The sequence below is a fragment of the Plodia interpunctella genome, chromosome 20 (assembly GCF_027563975.2).
Source record: "Plodia interpunctella isolate USDA-ARS_2022_Savannah chromosome 20, ilPloInte3.2, whole genome shotgun sequence".
NCBI lineage: Eukaryota > Metazoa > Arthropoda > Insecta > Lepidoptera > Pyralidae > Plodia > Plodia interpunctella.
In genome coordinates this window covers 7228043-7236279 of record NC_071313.1, presented here as the reverse complement: position 1 = coordinate 7236279, position 8237 = coordinate 7228043, and positions in this window count along the sequence as shown.

The window sequence follows — 8237 nt, the reverse complement described above, 5'->3', positions numbered from 1 at the left end:
CGTGAAATTTTTCTAAGTACAGCGGTAATGTGTAGCCGAATAAGTTTTGAAGTCGAATAAACACATCTACTTTTATACGTACTGCCTAAATATGTCAGCGAAAGACGGGATACGATGTGATTGAAATAAAATGACATTGTTATTGGATATCTGAACGATTTTGTATTGGTTTAGCTTTCAGAAAGGGGTGCAGGAAGGGGTTTCATGATATACTGGACTATCGGCCACGATTTGAAAAGTCCAGCTCATCTTGAGCTCAAGTTTAAATGTTGCTATTTGATTTCAGTGGCCATAAATGTTTTAACTTTTTTTTTTATTTATATAGAAACAGGAGTTTGATTCTTTTCTGGAAGTTACTTTGATAGATTTTGTTTGATTTACTTTTGAGATGTAAAATGAAAAAGGTGGTGTGTGGTTCCGACCTAAAATGGGATCAAATTCAAATTCAAATTCAAATCATTTATTCAGAAATTAGACCTTCACAGGCACTTTTTCTCGTCAATATTTATAGTTATTTCTCACAAGCTACAAACTACTGGCATTTCGGAACGACCACTGCTGAGAAGAAATGCCGAAAGAAACTCATTTGAACAGTGTTGGTCCCTATCATGCCAGATCAGCTTACCATTATTGTTTCTTACCATTATTGATCACTGCACATCTTCCCGTAGATGTGCCATTCAATAAGGTCTTGACATCTGATAAACAGAAATTGCATTCATGTTTGCAATGGACATTAAGCTAGCGGCCGGTGGTAAAATGATAGCCGAATATTTAAAACGTCGATGTTTAATGTTCCACTCTGATTCAAAGATTCACAATTCTTTATTCAATTTAGGATGATATCCGACTTATTGATGTAAAAAAATTACTTAAAACTATTATATACCTATCTGCCGGCTTCGAAAGCGCAGGTGAAGTTGAAGCGGCGGAACAAACTTCACCGCAGCCATACGTCAATTAACAAATGTAGGTCTTAAACATATTAAAAATGAACAGGATGAATTTACATCATTATTAAAAACGTCAAAAAAAAAAGTATTTTGAATAAAATTGTCAAAAGGAACACCACTGGAGGACACTGCACCATGCTTGAGCCAAACATTCTTGTCATTTGCATAATAATCAGTTTGTTACTCTTTCACGCAAAATCTACTGGACGGATCGTTATGAAATTATTAGACGGGTAGAATATAAACTGGAATAACACATAGGGTACCTTTTTCCGAAATTCCCACAAGAGAGAAGCCCTGGGACGAAGCTAATAAAGAATAAAATAACGCCATGGTCATTATATAAAACACACAGCGTTGTACCGCGGCTCTCGGTCATAAGGAAGAGTGAAAGGAAAGCGTTGAATAAAACATATCAAAGCTTAGACAAATTCACATAATATATGTATGTATTGTGTCTGTAATGTGAGCACGCAATATTGCCCAAAATTTGGTAATTAACGCTTATACCAGCCCATGACATTGATGAATGAGTATCCGATATCTACAGTGAAACGTGTAGTGTGTGTGCATAAGTTTGGAGAAGATCCATATCTTAGCAGGGTATATAACAAAGATACTTTTGTTAGAAACAATAAATAAATATTGTATTAATACATAATAAATAAATAATATATTCATTGTATGATTAATTCGGACAGATCGCATTGTGTAAATATATTTTAAAGTAGTTGTTATGACCGGTGATACATTTGCCGCTATTTTTGTGAGCGATCAGTCCTCTATGATTAACAAAAGAAAGGAGAATAAACGCTGTTGAAATGTAAGTACGTTTTATTATTTAATTTATGTCTATTATAATGAATAATTGTTTATCATCACGCTTATTCATTACATAACACTCGTTATCAAAAAATTCAAGTAAATCTATGTATATTTCACGTCTGTAACGCGGGAATAGTTGCCAATTTCAAATATGCCCAATGAATTTATTTGCAATGAACCGTACAATTTTAGAAAGTGAATACTTCTTTAGCGGCGCTGTGCATTTTTCGTGATGGGTAAAAATGTTAAGCTCGCGTCTGGATACCGAGTTAGCATGCGTCCAATGATAAAATTTTATCGAGGCAGTTTGTCTGCCTAGTAGTCGAAAATCCGTAAGACATCAAAAATGCACAACGTTAAAGTAGGACACACTTGATAGGTGTCAATTTTGACATCTGTCAGCCTATAGCTGCTAGAACTGTCAAAAAATGTATTCTTTTGTTGGTATTATTTCTTTATAGTATTTTATTGGTATAAAGTTTTTTTAGTTCTTGTTTTGGAAAAATAAATATTGTGTGCCTTCCATGCCTTCCGTTTCAAGGTTACATTTATGAAGTGTCAAGTGTGACACCTATTAAATTGGTCCTACTTTGAGTAGGGATGCTTTCTTTCGTTCTATCAGTGTCAAATATTGTAAAATGTATGTAATGATGACAAAATATACTTATTTTGGAATGCGTTGCATCATTCAACTTTGACGTGCCACTGCCGCCGCGTTTATATAAATTGGCGCAATTTTACGTCTTTTTTGCGTTGGTTAAAGTTAAAGTTAACGTCAAAGTTGTCTGGGGTAACGCACCCTAAAACATACCAGATGTTTTAACTTATTTATGAATAAAAGGATTGGATAGTTAAGTCTACATTGGATGATTTAAAAAAAAATGCCATCTTGTCGGTCCGGTGCGGCAGAAGTTTAGTGTGAATGACATAGTCTGAATCAGACTGTCTGATTAGTTGATTGACGAGTGAGCGAACCGAGCGAGATCTAAAAATCCATTGTAGACCCGCTCCGTCGCCGTATGAATGAATGATTTTTTTTTTTCATTTGGGGCAAACAAAATTTTTTTTTTATATGAAAGTTATCGCGTTACAAATTGTTTTTTGTTGTTACTTGTAACGCGATGACTTTCGAACCGTTGGTCTGATTTTGATGAAATTTAAAAGGTATTTAGGATCTGTCTATAGAATTTTTAAGCTTGTGGGGCATCAAAATCGGTTAAATCGTATTTGAAATATTCACAATTTTGTAAAAACTCATGAAAATTTGTTGTGTTCGCGACGTCTAAGTACGAGACGAACTAGTTAATTAAAAAAAATATATTACCTGATGCGGAATATTGTCTGGTGTATAAAAGATTCATTGCTTAATCAAAATATTCAAGCAGCTTGAAGTGACAGACAAAAATTATATTACACAGTATAAAACAAAGTCGCTTCCCGCGTCTGTCCACATGTATGCATATAGATCTTTAAAACTACGCGACGGATTTTAATGCAGGTTTTTTAAATAGATAGAGTCATTTAAGAGGAATGTTTAGGTACTCGTATATAAGAATAATGAATAAAATGTATAATACACCTATAACAATTTCCATATTCGAGCGCAATCCATGCGGTCTAACGTTTGGCTGCCAGCGCAATATTATTGAAATATCCAGTAACATTGCAATATTATAGCTATTACAACAATATTGCACGTCAAGCAGCCAGCTCTATGATCGCGAAGCGTGAAATACGCTTGTGGCAGCCGCTAAACACGGCCTTTACGATTGGCAAGCGAACTTACTATAAAGTTGGGGCTTGTTAGGGCCTGTTTCACAATTTTTTAAATATTTTATGAAGTAGTGGTGAAACAGGTCCTTAATCAGCTACTATTAACAATTAACCTACAACATACTAAGTTTGCTAGCCAAATTAATCTCCTAACTAGAACAGCACATTCTTTTTGAAGAAAAATAGTACACTTTTTGGGAATTGGTTCCTACAAATAATAGTAAGTACTCATTTGTTTTTAAACCTGTGAGGTTGCTGGTTTCAACAATATTTATTATATGCCATGAAGACATAGGTAAATAATAATATAAAAACTATTAGGTATATTAAAAGATTTGTTGATTTTGCACGCACGACATCCATGAAAAACTACAAATAAGAGTGTGATCGTAAAACGTATTAAATATTTTCGTATTTTTCTCTTGACAAGTTACCCTGTAAATTCCAAATAGTGTTGGTCGAACCGAAAACCCGTGTGTCATACATAATTCCCTGGAGCTAATCGTGAATTAGATAATGCCCAGAGCGCTGAATGCACTCCTGTGCATTTTCAACGATATAAGACATTCCTGACACTTCACAGGACGTCTGTGCTTTGTGGTCTTTTTGAAAACTTGGTTGTTACATAAATAAGTATATGGTTAGAATACACACCGCGCCATCTAGTGTTTTTAGGTATATTTGACGGCATCTATAATAGAATACGAAGCGGTGGTGGTGTAATGGCTAAGACTGTGGATCAAAAGGTCCCAGGTTCGAATCCTACTCGTGCCATATGAGTTTGTATACAAATCTGACTCATATATAGTAGTTTTCATCGTCCATCACTTGCTTCCTGTGAAGGGAAACATCGTGAGGAAACCTGCACACTTGTTGATTATTATTAACTTGTGTGTGAAATGGTGAAGGCAATGGCAAACCACTCCATTACAATGTCAAGAAAGTTGTTGTGTGTGTTTCATTCCACGTAATGACCACGGCCCTCAGGCATGAGGAATACGACTATGAAGAATGAATAATAGAATACAGGTTTTACGTAAAGCCCACGGGAACAATAGTTTTTTCCTGATTAAACGATACCCTATGTCCTTCTCCATACTCTTAATTATATATAAGCGATATTTCAGGAAGATTGGTTGAGTAGATGACGCGTGAAGAACAAACAAACTTACTTTCGCATTTATAATATTAGTTGGGATGACTATTTTTGCCAACATGTATAAATTGGCTATCCAAAGAAGGAATGTAGCTTATTATTGTTGAACTATGAATGTAAATTTTAGCATCCTTCTGGGAGTTTCACCGCACAATGGCGATTTAAACTAATATTTTATTTAAATTAATTTTATTTATATACTTTTTATTCAGTTTTTATTCAGTTTGACGACCTCGGTGGCGCAGTGGTAAAGTTCTTGCCACTGAACCGAGAGGTCCCGGGTTCGATCCCCAGTCGGGTCATGATGGAAAATAATCTTTTTCTGATTGGCCCGGGTCTTGGATGTTTATCTATATATGTATATGTTATAAAATATAGTATCGTTGGGTTAGTATCCCATAACACAAGTCTCGAACTTACTTTGGGGCTAGCTCAATCTGTGTGATTTGTCCCAATATATTTATTTATATTTATTTATATTTATTTATTTATTTATTTTAACTAGCGTGTCGTTCGGCTTCGCTCGGGTAACACCATAATATACAACTAAACCTTCGTAAGGATTCACGCTATATATTAGTGAAAATTTTCTATCTATTGGCAAACTGTTCGACGTTAGCGTGGAGCTGGCATAACGTGGTCAGGGCACACTATGGCCACGTACATATTTGCGACAACTTTTCAAAAATATGCAAGACTTTTTGATGAATGTAATTAATATAACTATGTAAATATAAATATATAAATAAATATATTAGGACAAATCACACAGATTGAGCTAGCCCCAAAGTAAGTTCGAGACTTGTGTTATGGGATACTAACTCAACGATACTATAGTTTATAACAAATACATATATAGATAAACATTCAAGACCCGGGCCAATCAGAAAAATATCATTTTCCATCATGACCCGACCGGGGATCGAACCCGGGACCTCTCGGTCCAGTGGCAAGAACTTTACCATTGCGCCACCGAGGTCGTCAATATGTGGGGTTGAATGGTCTGGTTGCCGAGTCAATGGGAGAAACTACTTCTCTAACTAAATAGCGGTCAAACATATAACACCCCTCTTTTTGCGTCGAGGGTTAATAAATAAACACTAGCAGATGCACTAGGCACCGGTGTTACCATCACGGAGGGGTGCGGGTTGGAATTTCACTTCTCACCATCGAAGTGAGATGCCGCCGCACTTCGCCCACTGATTTTGAGAGCGGGTTTCTCAGTTATCACGCCATTTTTTTTTTGTATTTTCGTGCAAAAGCTTTTTTTTTTAATATTTTTTTTCCAATCATCACTCGCAACTCGTCCGCGCGACACGATATAGTAGCATCGATCACGCATTTTTATCCGCCACTCTATTCAATTGAAACTTTCAATGGTTTTTTTGTTTGTATTATCTACGAACGAACTATTGCGTTTATGCCGTATGAATATTACATGTGGTTTCTTCAAATAATGATAATGTTTTATACAAACTTGCAACCCCTACTTCATCCCCTCAGTTCCATCCCTGAGGGGATGAAATTTTACTTATTTTGAACCCACGCAAACGAAAGTACGGATACAGCGATTCCTATTAATACCTATTATAAATGCGAAAGTTTGTGAGGATATGAGTGTGTATTTATGCGTGCCCTTTCACGCAAAATCTGCTGGACCGGTTGTTATGAAATTTGGTACACGGGTAGATAATAACCTGAATAGGGTACTATAATAAATATATAATAGGGGACATAGGGTACTTTTTATCCCGAAATTCCCACGGGAGCGAAGCCCCGTGGCGCAGCAAGTATATTATAATTAAATACACTTAATTTTTTTGCGTAAAAACTAGATTATCAGTAGTGTTAATTAAGTATATATTTAAATGATATTTAGTGTCAATACCATAATATTCCTTGATCGAATAATAATAATTTATCGGATAATAAAATTTATTTATTTATTTATTTATTCAGTTCACTAACAGCCGATACGACAGTTAGATACAAAGATTTTACTTAAAATAAGTTTCATTTTAATTGCTTGACTAATTACAGATATTGAATATGTATTAACATAATCGCGAGTAACGAAATTAGCAGATTATGTTATAATTTGAGTAAGTACACGCTTCGGGATGTTATCAGAACTGAATCTCGAACTAACTTGACCGTGTTTCCGTTTCCGGAGCGAGTAGGTTCGCCTACTCGCTAGTTTATTAGTTTACTAGCTGTAGCCCCGGGATATGCTTCCGTGGGAATCTCGATCTTTGTCTTATCTAAGCGTTTTCGAGCCCTGAGTCCGCTTTCATACAATTTTTCCTCCAATTCGCTGTATCATTGATGATGAGATGATAATATAATAATAATTTAACCTTTTGATAAGTAGAAAAAATAATCGTAAAGGCAAGGCAGTCTAAAATTTAGTTGTTTAGTATGAGACCGCGCAATAAGTTAAACTAGAAAAAAAATACTTTTGCCATTCGCCATGAGACTATCATCATTGTTAATGGAAAACAGAAAAAATTATATAAAATAGCCCAATACTTGTAACTTTTTACCCATTCCACGCAGAACTTCAGAGCCATGCCCCATTACTCAGTCGTGTTCTACAGTAGCTCCGTTGTTTTCGGTATAGGTTTTGACACTGACATACGTTTGAAACTTTACACGTTGTTTTGCGTTGATCCGTCGACGGACGTCAACGTGACGTAGCGCGACAACGGCTCTAATAGTCACTCGTTATGTTAGTCACTCGCTTATAAGTTTAAATAAAAATATTTCGGTTTTCACATAGACTCACAACAGAGGCAGTTGAGAGTTTAACGACATTAGCAAAACATTAAAATTCAATGACTCCAATTTACAATACCTCACACAATCCCGTCTCATAACTTTCTTCATGCAATATTCATGTAAATTAACGGGGAAATTTATGCATATTGTTTATTAAAGAATATCGCCGCGTTAATAATGTTTTCGGCACAGAGTTTGCAATGATATAACGAGTAGAAGTGTCAACTGCAGAATTTCCTTTGAAAAACATTAAGTTTAATGTTAAACAATGTCATTTTCCTTTTATCAGCAATCAGCAAGCTCGCGAGGCTTGCAGCTCTCAGAGCCACTAGTTTACTTGTCGCTCGTCATGCGAGGAAGATGTACTAAACAAAAGCGCTGGTGGTGTAATGGTTAAGACGCCCGGCTGTGGATCGAAAGGTCTCAGGTTCGAATCCTACTCGTGCCGCATGAGTTTGTATACCAATCTTATATATAGTAGTTTTCATCGACCACCACTGGCAAAACTAGGTCGTCCACATCATCATATCGAGTGTGTTATTGCTAACACTGGTGTCAGATTTTATTCAAGTCGCCTAAAGGTATCTGACATGACTTTATGACTACTTACCACCTAGTGACAATCTAGTGGCAGGTAGTCGCATACACGCTAGGGAACTAAACTGTCAACCAGTGTGCAGGTTTCCTCACGATATTTTCCTTCACCGGGAGCAAGTGGTTATCGTTGAAAACTACTATATATGAGTCAGATT